The sequence below is a fragment of the Capsicum annuum genome, chromosome 8 (assembly GCF_002878395.1).
Source record: "Capsicum annuum cultivar UCD-10X-F1 chromosome 8, UCD10Xv1.1, whole genome shotgun sequence".
NCBI classification, from domain to species: Eukaryota; Viridiplantae; Streptophyta; class Magnoliopsida; order Solanales; family Solanaceae; genus Capsicum; species Capsicum annuum.
Window position 1 is genome coordinate 115,517,626 of NC_061118.1, and position 19,016 is coordinate 115,536,641.

At 35.5% G+C, this 19,016-nt stretch overlaps 4 pseudogenes; 3 read left to right on the forward strand and 1 right to left on the reverse strand.

The window, feature by feature from the left end:
- Positions 1–1,301: 1,301 nt before the first annotated feature.
- Positions 1,302–2,537, reverse strand: LOC107856201 (annotated as a pseudogene).
- A 6,380-nt stretch (positions 2,538–8,917) lies between these two features.
- Positions 8,918–12,333, forward strand: LOC124886747 (annotated as a pseudogene).
- A 1,474-nt stretch (positions 12,334–13,807) lies between these two features.
- On the forward strand, positions 13,808–14,882 carry LOC124886630 (annotated as a pseudogene).
- Positions 14,883–15,170: 288 nt separating this feature from the next.
- LOC124886746 overlaps positions 15,171–19,016 on the forward strand; it is a 4,667-nt pseudogene continuing 821 nt past the window's right edge.

Below are 19,016 nucleotides of genomic sequence, written 5' to 3' on the forward strand. Positions count from 1 at the left end.
CTACAGCTGCACGAGCCCTTCTCGCGTGCCACAAATGACCTACGAAGAAGAAGAATCCTAGAACAAAATGAGAGGTAGCTAACCAACTTCTAGGAGAGACATAATTGACTGCATTGATCTCGGTAGCTACACCAACCACGGAATTTAAAGAACCTAAAGAAGCATGAGTCATATATTTCGTGGAACGCCGTTCCTGCCAAGGTTGTATGTCTTTTTCAACCTACTCAAGTCTAACCCATTTGGACCCCTTAGAGGCTCTAACCATGGAGCACGCAGATCCTAAAAACGCATAGTTTCTCCTCCAAAAATGACTTCTCCAGTTGGGGAACGCATTAGATATTTACCTAAACCAGTAGGTCCTTGAGCGGATCCCACGTTAGCCCCAAGGCGTTGGTCTCTAACTAGAAAAGTAAATGCTTTAGCTTGAGAAGCTTCTGGTCCAGTAGGTCAGTAAAATTCACTAGGATAAGTGGTATTATTGAACCAGACAAAACAACAAGCAATGAAACCAAAGACGGCTAAAGCCCCTAAACTATAAGATAAGTAAGCCTCTCTAGACTATACAAGTGCACGTCGAGCCCATGCAAAGGGTTTGGTTAAGATATGCCAGATTCCACCAAGTATACAAATGGAACCTAACCATACATGTCCTCCGATTATATCTTCTAAATCATCCACACTAACAATCCATCCTTCCCCTCCAAAAGGGGATTTTAGTAAATAACCAAATATGATACTCGGGCTAAGGGTCAAGTTGGTAATTTTTCTTACATCTCCCCCTCTCGGAGCCCAGGTATCATATACACCCCCAAAATAAAGAGCCTTGAATACTAGAAGAAAATCACCTAGACCTAACAAGATTAAGTGCATACCTAAAATTGTGGTCATTTTATTTCGATCTTTCCAGACATAACCAAAGAAGGGAAAAGATTCTTCAAGTGTCTCAGGTCCCAGAAGTGCATGATAAATGCCGCCAAAGCCCAATACTGCAGAAGAAATTAAATGAAGTACTCCAGATACAAAGTATGGAAAGGTGTCTATAACTTCGCCCCCAGGGCCTACCCCCAACCTAGAGTAGCTAGGTGGGGAAGTAAAATCAATCCTTGTTCATACATAGGCTTCTCGGGTACGAAATGGGATACTTCAAAGAGGTTCATTGCTCCGGCCCAGAATACGATTAATCAGCATGGGCTACATGAGCCCCTAGTAGTTTACCAGATAAATTGATAAGTCAGGCATTCCTGGCCCACCAAGCAAAACTAGTGGTTTCTTGGTCACGACTAGCTAAGGTTAAAGTTCCATTAAAGAGCGTTTCCACGTGGTAGAACGTCCTCAAGGAATATAAGGTTTTCATAAGGCCAATCTTGAGCCGCCATCCAAGTGTGAATACCTTCGTTTAAGAGAATATTTTTGGTGTAGAAAGTCTCAAATCCAGGATCTTCCGCTGCGCGAATTTCTTTGAGAAATAAAGTCATAGGCACGTAGGTTCAGGGCTAGACCGACTAATCCAAGAACACTCATCCATAAACCGGTTACTGGTACAAATAACATAAAGAAATGTAACCAAAGTTTATTGGAAAAAGCAACCCTAAAGATTTAGGACCAAAAGCGGTTAGCGGTGACCATTGAATAAGTTTCCTTGGCTTGAGTTGGGTTAAAAGCACGAAATGTATTTGCACCATCACTGTCTTCAAATAAAGTATTTTCTACGGTAGCACCATGAATGGCGCATAGCAAAGCAGTGCCCAATACACCGAAAACTCCCATCATATGAAAGGGGTTCAAGGTCCAATTATGAAACCCTTGAAAAAATAGGATGAATCAAAATATAGTTGCTACACCAAAACTAGGTGCAAAGAACCAACCAGACTGACCTAGTGGATAAATTAGAAATACAGAAACAAAAACAGCAATTGGACCAGAGAATGTGATTGCATTATAAGGTCTCAATTGAACAGATCGAGCAAGCTCGAATTGACGTAACTTGAAACCTATTAGGCCAAAAGCTCCATGGAGAGCAACAAAAGTCCACAGACCCCCCAATTGACACCAACGAGTAAAATCTCCTTGTGCTTTAGGACCCTATAGTAACAACAACGAATGTGCTAAAGTATTAGCAGGAGTAGAAACCGCGACAGTTAAGAAATTGTAGCCTTCCAAATAAGAACTGGCCAATCCATGGGTATACCATGAAGTTACAAAGGTTGTACCTGTGAACCAACCCCCTAAAGCAAAATAGGCACAAGGAAAGAGAAATAGACCGGACCAGCCTACAAAAACAAAATGGTCCCTCCGTAACCAGTCATCCATAATATCAAATAAATCACTTTCGTCTTTGGTAAACTTACCAATGGCTATAGTCATAGCGATCCTCCTATTCAACTACTTCGACCATTTCCGATCACCTCATATCTTTTTCGGGGCGTCCGAAGATTCGATCATTTTTGTATGATTTCTCTTGCACTGCCCTTTCCAATGGGTTTCGAAGATAAAAATCCTTTATTGATTAGCCCATAAACTCACCTAGGTGAATCCATGAACTCTATTGGATTATTCCTTCTGACTAAGCATATGAACCATGAATTATCTTATTAAGACAATTTAATCAATCCCTTGTTTTGAAAGAACTCTTCAAGGACCAAACGGTCCCTTTCCTTCATACTTCATATAAATAAATCTAAAACCCCAGAGTATATCTTTCCACGGATCGAAAGAAAAAAGAAAGTTCGAGCAAATATTTATTTTTAGATTCTTTTGTCTGTTAGAAAAAGAGATAATCAACTATTTTTCCCTTTAGCAAATCTAAAATTCAATAAAATAAATAAAATAACTAGGAGACTGGAAATGAAAGTCTCTTTCTCGGATCTATTCTTCATCACACTGTTGGAACAATACAAAAATACCGGATGCAACGATATTGAAATATTTATTACATGAAGCCACGATCTGATAGATATACATCGAAATCTACAATCTACTTAATATAGATATATAATCTAGATAGAAATTAATCTTTGATGTAGAATCAAAGAAAGATAATAAATGGCTTTTATGATGTGACTTGGAAGAAAGGTTTATCTGTAGAGGAAAGGAATAACAATTTATTCCTATAATTTTTCCTATAGAAAATCTAGTAACAAGAAGATTTAATTGGAAATATCGACAAATTCTTGTGCAGTCCAAAACAAAAAAATAAAATAAAAAAAAATCAACTACTCCAATTTCATCTCTATCCAATTTTAATATCAGAATAACGAATATAGTCATGATTCAATAGGTTAGGTCCACTTCCTTTTTCTTTTGTTGATTTCTAACCTTTCAAATGGATTTGGTTGGTATAATGGAAAATAGGAATATTTGGTGGGTGATTCAAGAAGTGACTTTTCATTATTCAGAAATTCATAATAATGAAAATTGACTAAACAAATGTTCAACTTTATAACTAAGTATAATGTTAATGTATTATCCAGTTAGTTACTTTTTTTTTATTACAAATCAAAATACAATTCTCCCCTTAAATATGAATACTAGATTGGAGTTTTACAAAGCCCCTTATCAGATTTAAACCGATGACTTACGCCTTACCATGGTGATACTCTACCACTGAGTTAAAAGAGCCTTTTTTTATTTAATTCCGGAATTATTCACTATGTGGATAAAATATCTATATGTACATATATTATAAACATAAGTATATATGCATTAAATACGTGCAGTAGATACATAGTGTCTAGTGGCTCATGGATTTACCTAGGAAGTCTAGGAGAAAATGCAATGAAGTGTTTCAAGACCGACTCGAATTGCTTTTTTCTTTTATTGAATTGATCCCACCAGAACAAAATTCACTTGATTGATACATGTACATACACCTAGCAATTCAACATAAAATTCAAGATATTTCATCGAATCATGGAATGAAGAGATTCTACTTGTCTCTTGAACTAAATTCTTGGATAAAAAACAATTTTCTGCTTGATCTTACTAGATTTCTTATCTGTTAATTTCCTGTCTTAGTAGGAGGGAGATAAGGATATCTCGTCTTAACAATGAATCAAATGAAAGTGAAAGAAATCAAAATAAAATTCTAACTACTAAAATAATCGAAATAAATTCAATTGAAATAATTCAAAAATAAAAAAAATACTACTACTAGATTTTAGATTTCTAATGGCGATTAGAATGAATAATTCATTAGAATAAAAAATAATTCTATGCAATTCTGAATGGGGGAAATATCCCTTGGATAGAATCATTCGATTATATTGACAATTTCAAAAAACTGATCATACTATGATCATAGTATGATGGCCGTTGGTCAAGTGGGCCCCCATCGTCTAGTGGTTTAGGAAATCTCTCTTTCAAGGAGGCTGCGGGGATTTGAATTCCCCTGGGGGTAGGGTACTACGAAAGGAAGTTGATCTTGGATTATCAATAAGTCTACAATTGATTCTTCCTGGGTCGATGTCCGAGCGGTTAATGGGGATGGACTGTAAATTCGTTGGCAATATGTCTACACTGGTTCAAATCCAGCTTGGCCCAATAATTCGACAATCCACCATGAGATGATATAACCCCTTTGTACTTCAGAAATACCCAATCCGGAGATAAAAAAGAATCAAATTTTCTGCTAGATCCTGTATTTCCCTGGGATTGTAGTTCAATTGGTCAGAGCACCGCCCTGTCAAGGCGGAAGCTGCAGGTTCGAGCCCCATCAGTCCCGACGGATCCAATATAAATCTCTCCTTTTTTAAGAAGGGGACGGGGGGCAGAATTTCATTGTCAAAGCAAAGGGGAAATCCTTATTTCTTTTTTCTTTCTTTTGGGTAATATGCGGTTGGATTAGTACAATTATTGGTAGCGTTATAGTAAGTATTCCAAGAAATGCTGGCTTTTTCGATTGACCCCGATGCATGTAATGGAATCGGGTACTATACCTTTTTGAGGCGCGCATACACAAAGGGAATTCTTTTCTTGTCCAATACAAAATTGAATATAAGAAAATACTTTCCAGAAAAAGCAAAAAAAAACAATTTATTTTTCTGGATACAAATTTATGGAACCTCACTTACTAGTTTGAAGTTGAAAAATAGATTTCATGCAAATTGCACATTGAGCTTTTGGTATAGGTGTCCGGGGCTAATAATCTACGAAGAAAAGAGGGGGAAGGACAGATCAACCAAAGATCCTACTCCTCTTAGAAAAGGGAATGAATCATTTTTCTGATTTTTCATTTTGTTTTAAGGCCCCATCGATGAAAGAACAAATTGAAAAATAGTAAATTTGATTAATATTCATTTTATACGGTCGCATCTTTATCACACTTCTTTGTCTTCCAAGTCAAAAATAGTTTTGTTCTAAACTCCGTTCTTTTTCCATTTAGCTTTTATTGTTTGTTTGGGTTTGTAACTATATGACCACTGGAAGTGGAAGAGCTGTTTGATGAGACTTCATCAGATGATTGTACAAGAAGGAACAAGATAGATTAGAGAGAAAAAAAGAACAGATGCTAAAAAATGATAAATAAAGGAATTTTGGTTGGATTGGGTCAGGAATCCAAGTTTGGGGCGGTATGGATAAAAGAACTTCCTATGTTATACTATTCAATTCTCGACGACGAATTGATTTGATAGTTCAGATATTGTTATTCATGATATTGATCCGATTCAAGATCATCGAGAGGTAATATTCATTCATTGAATTTACAGGCCAAAGATTTATCATCTCTATGGGATTAAATCCCGAGTTATTGCGAAGTAAAAAACCGATGAGATTATGGAAGTAAATATTCTTGCATTTATTGCTACTGCACTATTTATTCTAGTTCCTACCGCTTTTCTACTTATCATTTATGTAAAAACAGTCAGTCAAAACGATTAATTATTAACTAATTTGAATGAAACTTGACTTCTGAGTTCTTAGCCAAAATTGCTGAAATAAAATGAAAAAGATTCCAATTTCATGTCTTAAATGAAATGAGTGGACTAGAATCGGCAGTATTCTAATAGATAGATAGTATGGTAGAAAGATTCATCTATTTCTTTCTACCATACTATTTATTAGTTAGATTGTAGCTGCTCCCTGGACTAAAATAAAGATAGAGGCTGCATTTGATATGGATCTATAGATCAATCCACAATATTATCTTGATATATGTGAATATCAATTCCATATATGGGAGTGACATAGCATCCAATTCCATTTATTTGCTATATCTATTTGTTCTGATCAATCTGAATTACTCTTATGTCTTATAGTTTGAATTACTATATTTTTTATTTTCAATATGAATCTCGGTATCTATTGAAAGAATCAAATCAATGAAGGAAAAGCGATTGATATAGGCATATTCAAAAAATCACGTAGTAATCTTTTTTTTTAACATTCCCAATAAGTAATTGAGTAAACCATTGACAGTAGTTCCACGGGCATAGAAAACGAAGAGTAAACCTCACTGATTTTTAACGCCTGAACCATGATATGAAATAAGTCGATAAAGTATAAATCCAATTTTAAAAATTCGAAAGCGGTAAATGCGCAATATGAGACCCACCTGACAACCTTATTCTGCATAGTATCTCATTAGACAATCATTATGTTTATATCCCTTCTTTCTCATACAAAGTGCGTATACACTTAGCAAAAAACTTCTTCTTTAAACAGTAAAGAAAGAAACAAATAAAAAAAGGGTCCGGCCCTCCTCGGTATCACCTAGTAAGAGGCTGTTGATTGGACTAAAAAATTTAGGAAGAATTAGGTTCAAATAAATTTCCTGGGATCCTCTTCCTTTCGAACTACAAATATGGGAATCGTTGAAATAGCTCTTTGATTGAAGGAGGATGATTCCTATAATACATTACTCCAGTCGAGTCCAATGGAATTTCAAAATGAAGATATTTTTATTTTGTTCCAAACGTGTTGCAGAATGATCTAGAAAGCAATTGATATTGATACAGTTTGCTTCCTTAACTCAATTAGTAGGACCCCTAGAGTCCACTCCTTCCCCACACTACGAGTGAAAGGGAAAAAGTAAAGATTACCATTAAAGCAGCCTAAGCAAGACTTACTATATCCATATGAATTATGTCCCCTATCTCTATAAATATAAAGGAATTATTCCATTATTCCTCACTAATAATAGTGCAATCAATGGCACAGAGTCAAAAAGAACGAAGACTATTAATAAACCAATCTGATAAATTCACTCATTTTATAAGAAATTCCTATATGATTTCTAATTGGGAAAGATTAAACACAAGCAAAATCCGCAGTAAGGAATGTTACTAATGGAACATGTAGGAATAATAGGTCCTATTCTTTTTTTGTTGACCCTCATTTCAATTGATTGGATGCTTGAGCACTCAGAGATTTTCGTGAGTTCCTCGTATATAATAAAGTATCTTCTGCCCCCTTCCACAACTATTTATATTTCCTATCGGGCTCTCCAATCTAACCCAAGGTCCAGTCATTATACAATGGATTAATAATATAATATTTTTATTTGTAGTAGAAGGTAATTGCGAAGTCTTGATAGCCCCTCTAGCATTCGAATATTTCCTTGAAGCCTAGCCTAAGCCTAAATATACAATGATATGCAATGCAAGGATATTAAATTTTTTTAGAAAAACCCCCAGACCAGATGTTTAGAATCAAACAAGTATCAATAGTCTGCCTTCTCTGCTTCTGCTGGGGAATCGTTCGGCGGGTTATATCAACAGAAGAAAAGAAGAGATTTCTAGTTTTTTGTTGATCAGGCGACACCCGGATTTGAACTGGGGAAAAAAGAATTTGCAGTCCTCTACCTCACCACTCGGCCATGTCGCCAAAATGCTACAAATACAAAATAGATGAAAACTTTCCCGGATTACTGAACTGCTTTTTTATCGTACTTGCACCTTGAGTTCTGTTTTCCTTTATTTTTCCTAAAAGTCAAAGAAATCCTAATCCTTCTTCCCTTTTGATTGGGTTTGATTCATCCTTTCAATTTCGATTGAGTCTATCTCAAAATTCATAATGTTCAAAGCTTTCTCTTACCTTTCTATTGAAATCTATTGAAAAATCAAATGTGGATTTTCAGTCGCAAAATCCAAAATTCAACTTTATGAAAATAGGAACCATTAACTATTGACTTAGAATGCATGAAAAATTCCTGGATTTGAATCTCCAATTTTTGTTTTCCTAATGACATACGAAAATACAACTTGATATATAACTAATCAGTATGGATTTTTTCAATCAAAAAATCCTTCTCAATTATAAATTATAATTATTAATAATAATTATAACAACAATTATGAGTATATGTAAACCCCCCAAGAGTAATTGTTAGACGGATATATATTATTTATATATGTTTCCGATATAGAATTATCAGATATAAGAAAAGTATCATACTTCAATTTGAATTTTGAATTGAATAGAAAATTTAAATTCTGTTTTTGTAGAGCACAACCTGTGTTGCCCCGAATAGAACATAGAACGACAATAAAACAAGAAAAGAGAAGAAAGACGGATATTATAGATATCTCCACACGTGTTTAAGCCATACAAACCTTCTTTTCTTATACACTTCACAATCGTATTCTACTAAAAAATCCGTAAACAAAATCTCTCTCTTCTCTGCAAATCATTTTTTGAACAACGAAATCCATAACATAAAAGGGGGTTAAATGCTAAAAAACCAATTCTAATTCTATATATTCTCTTTCTGATTTTTATGCCTTTATCTCAGCGAAAAGATCAAATGTCCAATCCATTTATTTTTTCGGTATTCAAGCAGGTTGGAATATGTATTATCATAATAATGGTAGAAATGAAATCATTTTTGTTTTTATATTCTATACAAAATCCTATAAACTTAATTAATAAGTCCAAGTAGCAGAAGTCCATTTCTAGGGATGTTTTATCAATTTTTTTTCCATTTGTATCTGTTGAAAATTCCAATAAATTCCAATTCAATTTAAGTAGAAAATTATCTTTCTTCCTCCGTTCATACGTATTTCATACATTCCAGATATGGAGTTGGGTAAAATTTCATGTGATTCGGTAAACAAAATTGAAATGCCACCATTGCTAGGTCATTTATCTAATCTATCTAATTAGATGAAGAATGATCCAATAGTGGTATTTTTTGATAAATGGGAAATTAAAAATGCTCTGGGAATATCTACAATACCTGGATTTAATCAGATACAATTTGAAGGATTTTGTAGGTTCATTGATCAAGGTTTGACGGAAGAACTTTATAAGTTTCCAAAAATTGAAGATACAGATCAAGAAATTGAATTTCAATTATTTATGGAAACATATCAATTGGTCGAACCCTTGATAAAGGAAAGAGATGCTGTGTATGAATCACTCACATATTCTTCTGAATTATATGTATCCGCGGGATTAATTTGGAAAAACAGTAGGGATATTCAAGAACAAACAATTTTTATCGGAAACATTCCTCTAATGAATTCCCTGGGAACTTCTATAGTCAATGGAATATATAGAATTTTGATCAATCAAATATTGCAAAGTCCCGGTATTTATTACCGATCAGAATTGGACTATAACGGAATTTCGGTCTATACCGGCACCATAATATCAGATTGGGGAGGAAGATCAGAATTAGAAATTGATAGAAAAGGAAGGATATGAGCTCATGTAAGTAGGAAACAACAAATATCTATTCTAGTTCTATCATCAGCTATGGGTTATAATCTAAGAGAAATTCTAGAGAATGTTTGCTATCCTGAATTTTTTTTTGTCTTTTCTGAGTAATAAGGAGAGAAACAAAATTGGGTCAAAAGAAAATGCCATTTTGGAGTTTTATCAACAATTTGCTTGTGTAGGTGGCGATCCGGTATTTTCTGAATCCTTATGTAAGGAATTACAAAAGAAATTCTTTCAACAAAGATGTGAATTAGGAAGGATTGGTCGACGAAATATGAACCGAAGACTGAACCTTGATATACCCCAGAACAATACATTTTTGTTACCACGAGATATATTGGCAGCCGCCAATCATTTGATTGGGCTGAAATTTGGAATGGGTGCACTTGAAGATATGAATCATTTGAAAAATAAACATATTCGTTCTGTAGCAGATCTTTTACAAGATCAATTCGGATTGGCTCTGGTTCGTTTAGAAAATGTGGTTCGGGGGACTATATGTGGAGCAATTCGGCATAAATTGATACCGACACCTCAGAATTCGGTAACCTCAACTCCATTAACAACTACTTATGAATCCTTTTTCGGTTTACACCCATTATCTCAAGTTTTGGATCGAACTAATCCATTAACACAAATAGTTAATGGGAGAAAATTAAGTTATTTGGGCCCTGGAGGACTGACAGGTCGCACTGCTATTTTTTGGATATGAGATACCCATCTTAGTCACTATGGATGATTTTCCCAATTGACACATCTGAAGGAATCAATGTTGGACTTATTGGATCCTTAGCAATTCATGCAAGGATTGGTCATTGGGGATCTCTAGAAAGCCCTTTTTATGAGATTTTTGAGAGGTCAACCAGGGTACGGATGCTTTATTTATCACCAGATATAGATGAATACTATATGGTAGTGGCAGGAAATTTTTTAGCCTTAAATCAGGATATTCAGGAAGAACAGGTTGTTCCAGCTCGATACCGTCAAGAATTCTTGACTATTGCATGGGAACAGGTTCATGTTCGAAGTATTTTTCCTTTTCAATATTTTTCTATTGGATCTTTCCTCATTCTTTTATCGAACATAATGATGCGAATCGAGATTTAATGATTTCTAATATGCAACGTCAAGCAGTTCCTCTTTCTCGCTCCGAGAAATGCATTGTTGGAACTGGGTTGGAATGACAAGCAGCTCTAGATTCAGGGCTCTCGCTATAGCCGAACGCGAGAGAAGGGTCATTTATACCAATACTGACACAATTCTTTTAGCGGGTAATGTAGATAGTCTAAGCCTTCCATTAGTTATATATCAACGTTCCAATAAAAATACTTGTATGCATCAAAAACCCTAGGTTCCTTGGGGTAAATGCATTAAAAAGGGACAAATTTTAGCGGATGGTGCTGCTACGGTTGGTGGCGAACTTGCTTTAGGGAAAAACGTATTAGTAGCTTATATGCTGTGGGAGGGTTACAATTCTAAAGATGAACTACTTATTAGCGAGTGTTTGGTATATGAAGATATTTATACTTCTTTTCACATACGGAAATATGAAATTCAGGCTCATGTGACAAGTCAAGGCCCTGAAAAAGTAACTAATGAAATACCGCATTTAGAAGCCCATTTACTCCGCAATTTAGACAAAAATGGAATTGTGATGCTGGGATCTTGGGTAGAGACGGGTGATATTTTAGTAGGTAAATTAACACCCCAGGTCGTGAAAGAATCATCGTATGCCCCGAAAGATAGATTGTTACGAGCTATACTTGGTATTCAGGTATCTACTTCAAAAGAAACTTGTCTAAAATTACCTATAGGTGGCAGGGGGCGGGTTATTGATGTGAGGTGGATCCAGAAAAGGGGTGGTCCTAGTTATAATCCTGAAATGATTCATGTATATATTTCACAGAAACTTGAAATCAAAGTAGGTGATAAAGTAGCCGGAAGACACGGAAATAAGGGTATCATTTCCAAAATTTTGCCTAGACAAGATATGCCTTATTTACAAGATGGAAGATCCATTAATATGGTCTTTAACCCATTAGGAGTACCTTCACGAATGAATGTAGTACAGATATTTGAATGTTCACTAGGGTTAGCAGGGAGTCTGCTAGACAGACATTATAGAATAGCACCTTTCGATGAGAGATATGAATAAGAAGCTTCGCAAAAACTAGTGTTTTCTAAGTTATATGAAGCCAGTAAGCAAACATTGAATCCATGGGTATTTGAACCCAATATCCAAGAAAAAGCAGAATATTTGATGGAAGGACGGGGAATCCTTTTGAACAACCCGTTATAATAGGAAAGCCTTATATCTTGAAATTAATTTATCAAGTTGATGATAAAATCCATGGGCGTTCCAGAGGACATTATGCGCTTGTTACACAACAACCCCTTAGAGGAAGAGCCAAACAGGTAGGAGAAATGGAGGTTTGGGCTCTACAAGGGTTTGGGGTTGCTCATATTTTACAAGAGATGCTTACTTATAAATCGGATCATATTAGAGATCACCAGGAAGTACTTGGTACTACGATCATTGGGGGAACAATACCGAATCCCGAAGATGCTCCAGAATCTTTTCAATTGCTTGTTCGAGAACTACGATCTTTAGCTCTGGAGCTGAATCATTTCCTTGTATCTGAGAAGAACTTCCAGATTAATAAGAAGGAAGCTTAATCAGAATGCATAATAATTTTTCTTCTATGATCGATCGATATAAACATCAACAGCTCCAAATTGGATTAGTTTCTCCTCAACAAATAAGTGCTTGGGCCACAAAAATCCTGCCTAATGAAGAGATAGTTGGAGAGGTAACAAAACCCTATACTTTTCATTACAAAACTAATAAACCGAAAAAAGATGGATTATTTTGTGAAAGAATTTTTGGTCCTATAAAAAGCGGAATTTGTGCTTGTGGAAATTATTGAGTAATCGGAGATGAAAAAGAAGACCCAAAATTTTGTGAACAATGTGGAGTCAAATTTGTTGATTCTCGGATACGAAGGTATCAAATGGGCTATATCAAACTCGCATGCCCAGTAACCCATGTGTGGTATTTAAAATGTCTTCCTAGTTATATTGCGAATCTTTTAGATAAACCTCTTAAAGAATTAGAAGGCCTAGTATATTGCGATGTGTGATTTGATCAAAATTTTGATTTTACAGACTCGGAAGGAAAAACTGTCATCCCAGTCAATCCAATTGGGATGCCCTGGACCTGACATGTCACTTGGAAAGAGTAACATGAAGCTCAGAATTGGGGTGTAGTCAATACCCCCAAATAAAAAGGGAATTGATCTATGGTCGATTTCGTAACAAATCAAATAAAGAGGAATTTCTATTTGTACCTCGTAAAAAAAGCTTTTTATTTTTTGGAATGAACCATTTCATTTCTTTTCGTGGAAAGAAATTATGTTCAAGTAAGCAAATATGTCATGGTTCCAGGAGTCTATCTATCGCGTATAGACTTTAAGGGCGTGGTGGCCTAACCATCAAGGTGAAGTCGGGACCTAAAAGATTGAATAGAACAATATATAGAAAAGTAAATACCTTATGGGTTCCAAGGTATTCCTTTAATTTAATTATTAAGAGTTAAGGGATTTATCATTCAAAGGGAAGTAGACTACTCAAGAATCTTCTATTTTATTTGTTGGAATTGAATTTGAATAAAGCATTAATAGAAGACGGAATCACTGAAATCTTGTTTCGTCTTCACTAGAAACTTGAGTAAGGAGTAGACCCTTTTATTTTGGGATTTTCTAGAGTTTCAAAACGAGAACTGCTTTCCTTATTTGGTGGACCTATTTGAGCTGGATGAAAGGAAAATTTCACGTCCGATTTTGAAGGGAGGGAGATCCTATAGAATCCTATCCTAATTTTTCTTTTGCTAGGCCCATAACTAAAATGACCACTTTCTTACGATTACGAGGTTTATTCAAATATGAAATCCAATCTTGGAAATACAACATCCCACTTTTTTTTACTACCCAGGGTTTCGATACATTTCGCAATCGAGAAATCTCTACTGGTGCAGGTGCTATCCGAGAACAATTAGCTGATCTAGATTTATGAATTATTATAGAGAATTCGTTGGTAGAATGGGAAGAATTGGGGGAAGAACGGCACAAAGGGAATGAATGAGAAGATCGAAAGGTTGGAAGAAGAAAGGACTTTTTGGTTAGACGCGTGGAATTGGCTAAGCATTTTATTCGAACAATATAGAGCTAGAATGGATGGTTTTGTGTCTATTACCAGTTCTTCCTCCTGAGTTGAGACCGATCATTCAGATATATAGGGGTAAACTAATGAGCTCAAATATTAATGAACTCTATAGAAGAGTTATCTATCGGAACAATACCCTTACCGATCTATTAACAACAAGTAGATCTACGCCAGGAGAATTAGTAATGTGTCAGGAGAAATTAGTACAAAAAGTCGTGGATACACTTCTTGATAATAGAATCTGGGGACAAACAGTGAGGGACGGTCATAATAAAGTTTACAAGTCATTTTCTGATGTAATTGAAGGCAAAGAGGGAAGATTTCCTGAGACTCTGCTTGGCAAACGAGTTGATTATTCAAGACGTTCTGTCATTGTCGTGGGTCCTTCACTTTCATTACATCGATGTGGATTGCCTAGTGAAATAGCAATAGAAATTTTCCAGATATTTGTAATTCGTGGTCTAATTAGATAACATCTTGCTTCGAACATAGGAGTTGCTAAGAGTAAAATTCGAGAAAAAGAGCCGATTGTATAGGAAATCCTTTAAGAAGTTATGCAGGGACATCCTGTATTGTTGAATAGAGAACCCACTCTGCATAGATTAGGCATACAAGCATTCTAGCCTGTTTTAGTGGAGGGGCGCGCTATTTGTTTACATCTATTAGTTTGCAAGGGATTCAATGCCGATTTTGATAGAGATCAAATGGCTGTTCATGTACCTTTATCCTTGGAGGTTCAAGTAGAGGCCTGTTTACTTATGTTTTCTCATATGAATCTTTTGTCTCCGGCTATTGGGGATCCCATTTTCGTACCAATGCAAGATATGCTTATTGGACTCTATGTATTAACGAGTGGAAATCATCGAGGTATTTGTGTAAATAGATATAATCCATGTAATCGCAGAAACTATCAAAATCAAAAAAGAAGTGACAATAGTTACTACAAGTATACGAAAGAATCCTGTTTTTCGAATTCCTATGATGCAATTGGGGCTTATCGGTAGAAACAAATCAATTTAGATAGTCCTTTATGGCTCGGGTGGCGACTAGATCAACGCGTTATTGCTTCAAGTGAAACTCCCATCGAAGTTCACTATGAATCTTTAGGTACTTTTTATGAGATTTATGGACACTATCTAATAGTAAGAAGTCTAAAAAAACAAATCCTTTTTATATACATTTGAACCACTGTTGGTCATATTGCTCTTTATCGAGAAATCGAAGAAGCTATACAGGGGTTTTCTCAAGCCTATTCATATGGTACCTAATGTAATTCTATGATACCGTGGGACTTCGGGGCTCTCCGATTCAGCTAGGTACATAGTTTTGGAATTTATACGTGAATCAAGATCGATAAAAGAAAGTTTTACAATCACCGACTCAAACCCATTGTCGAATCCTACTCAGCGGAATATGGAGGTACTTATGGCAGAACGGGCCAATCTGGTCTTTCACAATAAAGCGATAAACGGAATTGCCATGAAATGACTTATTAGTACATTAATAGAGCACTTCGGAATGGCATATACATCACATATCCTGGATCAAGTGAAAACTCTGGGGATCCAACAAGCTACTGCTACATCCATTTCATTAGGAATTGATGACCTTTTTAACAATACCTTCTAAGGGATGGCTCGTTCAAGATGCTGAACAACAAAGTTTGATTTTGTAAAAACACCATCATTATGGGAATGTACACGCGGTAGAAAAATTACGTCAATCCATTGAAATATGGTATGCTACAAGTGAATATTTGCGACAAGAAATAAATTTGAATTTTAGGATGACTGACCCTTTTAATCCAGTTCATATAATGTCTTTCTTGAGAGCTAGAGGAAATGCATCTCAAGTACATCAATTAGTAGGTATGAGAGGATTAATGTCGGATCCTCAAGGACAAATGATTGATTTACCTATTCAAAGCAATTTACGCGAAGGACTCTCTTTAACAGAATACATCATTTCTTTCTACGGAGCCCGTAAAGGAGTTGTGGATATTGCTGTACGAACATCAGACGCTAAATATTTCACTCGCAGACTTGTTGAAGTAGTTCAAAACATTGTTGTCTGTCGAACGGATTGTGGCACCGCTCGGGGTATTTCTGTGAGTCCTTGGAATGGGATGATGCCGGAAAGGATTTTTAGTCAAACATTAATTGACCGTGTATTAGCAGATGATATATACATGGGTTCGCGATGTATTTCCACTAGAAATCAAGATATTAGAATTGGACTTGTAAATCGATTCATAACCTTTCGGACACAACCAATCTCTATTCGAACTCCCTTTACTTGTAGGAGTACATTTTGGATTTGTCGATTATGTTATGGCCGGAGTCCTACTCATGGCAACCTGGTTGATTTGGGGGAAGCTGTAGGTATTATTACAGGTTAATCGATTGGAGAACCGAGTACCCAATTAACATTAAGAACTTTTCATATCGGAGGAGTATTCACGGGGGGTACTACAGAACATGTGCGAGCCCCATCTAATGGAAAAATAAAATTCAATGAGGATTTGGTTCATCCAACACGTACACATCATGGGCATCCCGCCTTTCTATGTTCTATAGACTTGTATGTAACTATTGAGAGTGAAGATATTCTACATAATGTGAATATTCCACCTAAAAGTTTGCTTTTAGTTCAGAACAAGTAATTGCTGAGATTCGCGCAGGAATATCCACTTTGAATTTTAAAGAGAAGGTTCAAAAACATATTTATTCTGATTCAGACGGAGAAATGCACTGGAGTACCGATGTCTATCATGCACCCGAATTTACATACGGTATTGTTCATCTATTACCAAAAACAAGTCATTTATGGATATTATTAGGAGGGCCGTGTAGGTCCAATCTAGTCTACCTTTTGATCCACAAGGATCAGGATCAAATAAATACGCATTCTCTTTCTAGCAAGTGAAGATATACTTCTAACCTCTCAGTAACCAATGATCAGGCGAGGCAGAAATTATTTAGTTCGGATTTTTATGTTAAAAAAGAAGATAGGATTCCTGATTATTCAGACCTTAATCGAATCATATATACTGGTTAGTATAATCTCGTATATTCGCCTATTCTCCATAAGAATTCTAATTTATTATCAAAAAGGTGAAGAAATAAATTCATCATTCCACTACAATAGATTCAAGAACTCAAGAATCAACTAATGCCCTGTTCAGGTATCTCGATTGAAATCCCTGTAAATGGTATTTTCCGTCGAAATAGTACTCTTGCTTATTTCGATGATCCTCGATATAGAATAAAGAGTTCGGGCATTATTAAATATGGGACTATAGAAACGCATTCAGTCATAAAAAAAGAGGATTTGTTTGAGTATCGATGAGTCAAGGAATTTTGGTCAAAATACTTAATTAAAGTAGATCGATTTTTTTTCATTCCTGAATAGGTGCATATCTTGCCCGGATCTTCTTCTATAATGGTATGAAACAACAATATTGTTGGGGTTGATACACAAATCACCTTAAATCTAAGAAGCCGAGTCGGTGGGTTGGTCCGGGTGGAGAGAAAAAACAAACAAATTGAACTTAAAATCTTTTCTGGAGATATCCATTTTCTCGGAGAGACAGATAAGATATCCAGACATACCGGCATTTTGATACCATCAGGAATAGGAAAAAGAAATTCCAAGGAATCCAAAAAAGTTAAAAATTGGGTCTATGTCCAACGGATTACACCTAGTAAGAAAATGTTTTTTGTTTTATTTTGACCTGTCGTCACATATGAAATAACGAACGGTATAAATTTAGCAACCCTTTTTCCACCGGATCCATTGCAGGAAAGGGATAATGTGCAACTTCGAATTGTCAATTATATCCTTTATGGAAATGGCAAACCGATTCGAGGAATTTCTGACACAAGCATTCAATTAGTTCGGACTTGTTTAGTATTGAATTGGAACCAAGACAAAAAAAGTTCTTCTTGAGAAGAAGCCCGTGCTTCTTTTGTTGAAATAAGCACAAATGGTTTGATTCGACATTTCCTAAGAATTAACTTAGTGAAATCCCCTATTTCGTATATCGAAAAAAGGAATGATCCATCGGGGTCAGAATTGCTCTCTGATAATGGATTAGATTGTACCAATATCAACCCCTTTTCTTCCATTTATTCCTATTCCAAGGCAAAAATTCAACAATCTCTTAACCAACCTCAAGGAACTATTCATACGTTGTTGAATAGAAATAAGGAATGTCAGTCGTTGATAATTTTGTCAGCAGCCAATTGTTCTCGAATGGGGCCATTCAAGGATGTAAAATATCACAGTGATAAAAGAATCAATTAAAAAACATCCCCTAATTCCAATTAGGAATTCGTTGGGCCCTTTAGGAACATGCCTTCCAATTGAGAATTTTTATTTATCTTACCATTTAATAACTCATAATCAGATCTTAGTAACTAACTATTTGCAACTTGACAATTTAAACTAGACCTTTCAAGTGATTAAATTTAAATATTATTTAATGGATGAAAATGGAAAATTTTTTAATCCCAATCCATGTCGTAACATTATTTTAAATGCATTCAATTTGAATTGGTCATTTCTCCATCACAATTATTGTGAAGAGACATCTAAAATAATTAGTCTTGGACAGTTTATTTGTGAAAATGTATGTATAGCCAAAAATGGACCGCCCCTCAAATCAGGTCAAGTTATACTTGTTCAAGTTGACTCGATAGTGATATGATCAGCTAAGCCTCATTTGGCCACCCCCGAAGCAACCGTTCATGGCCATTATGGCGAAACCCTTTACGAAGGAGATACATTAGTTACATTTATATATGAAAAATCGAGATCTGGTGATATAACACAGGGTCTTCCAAAAGTAGAACAGGTGTTAGAAGTACGTTCGATTGATTCAATATCCATGAATCTAGAAAAGAGGGTTGAGGGTTGGAACAAATGTATAACAAGAATTCTTGGAATTCCTTGGGGATTCTTGATTGGTGATGAGTTAACTATAGCGCAAAATCGAATCTCTTTGGTTAATAAAATCCAACAGGTTTATCGCTCCCAGGGGGTGCAGATTCATAATAGGCATATAGAAATTATTGTACGTCAAATAACATCAAAAGTGTTGGTTTCAGAAGATGGACTGTCTAATGTTTTTTCACCCT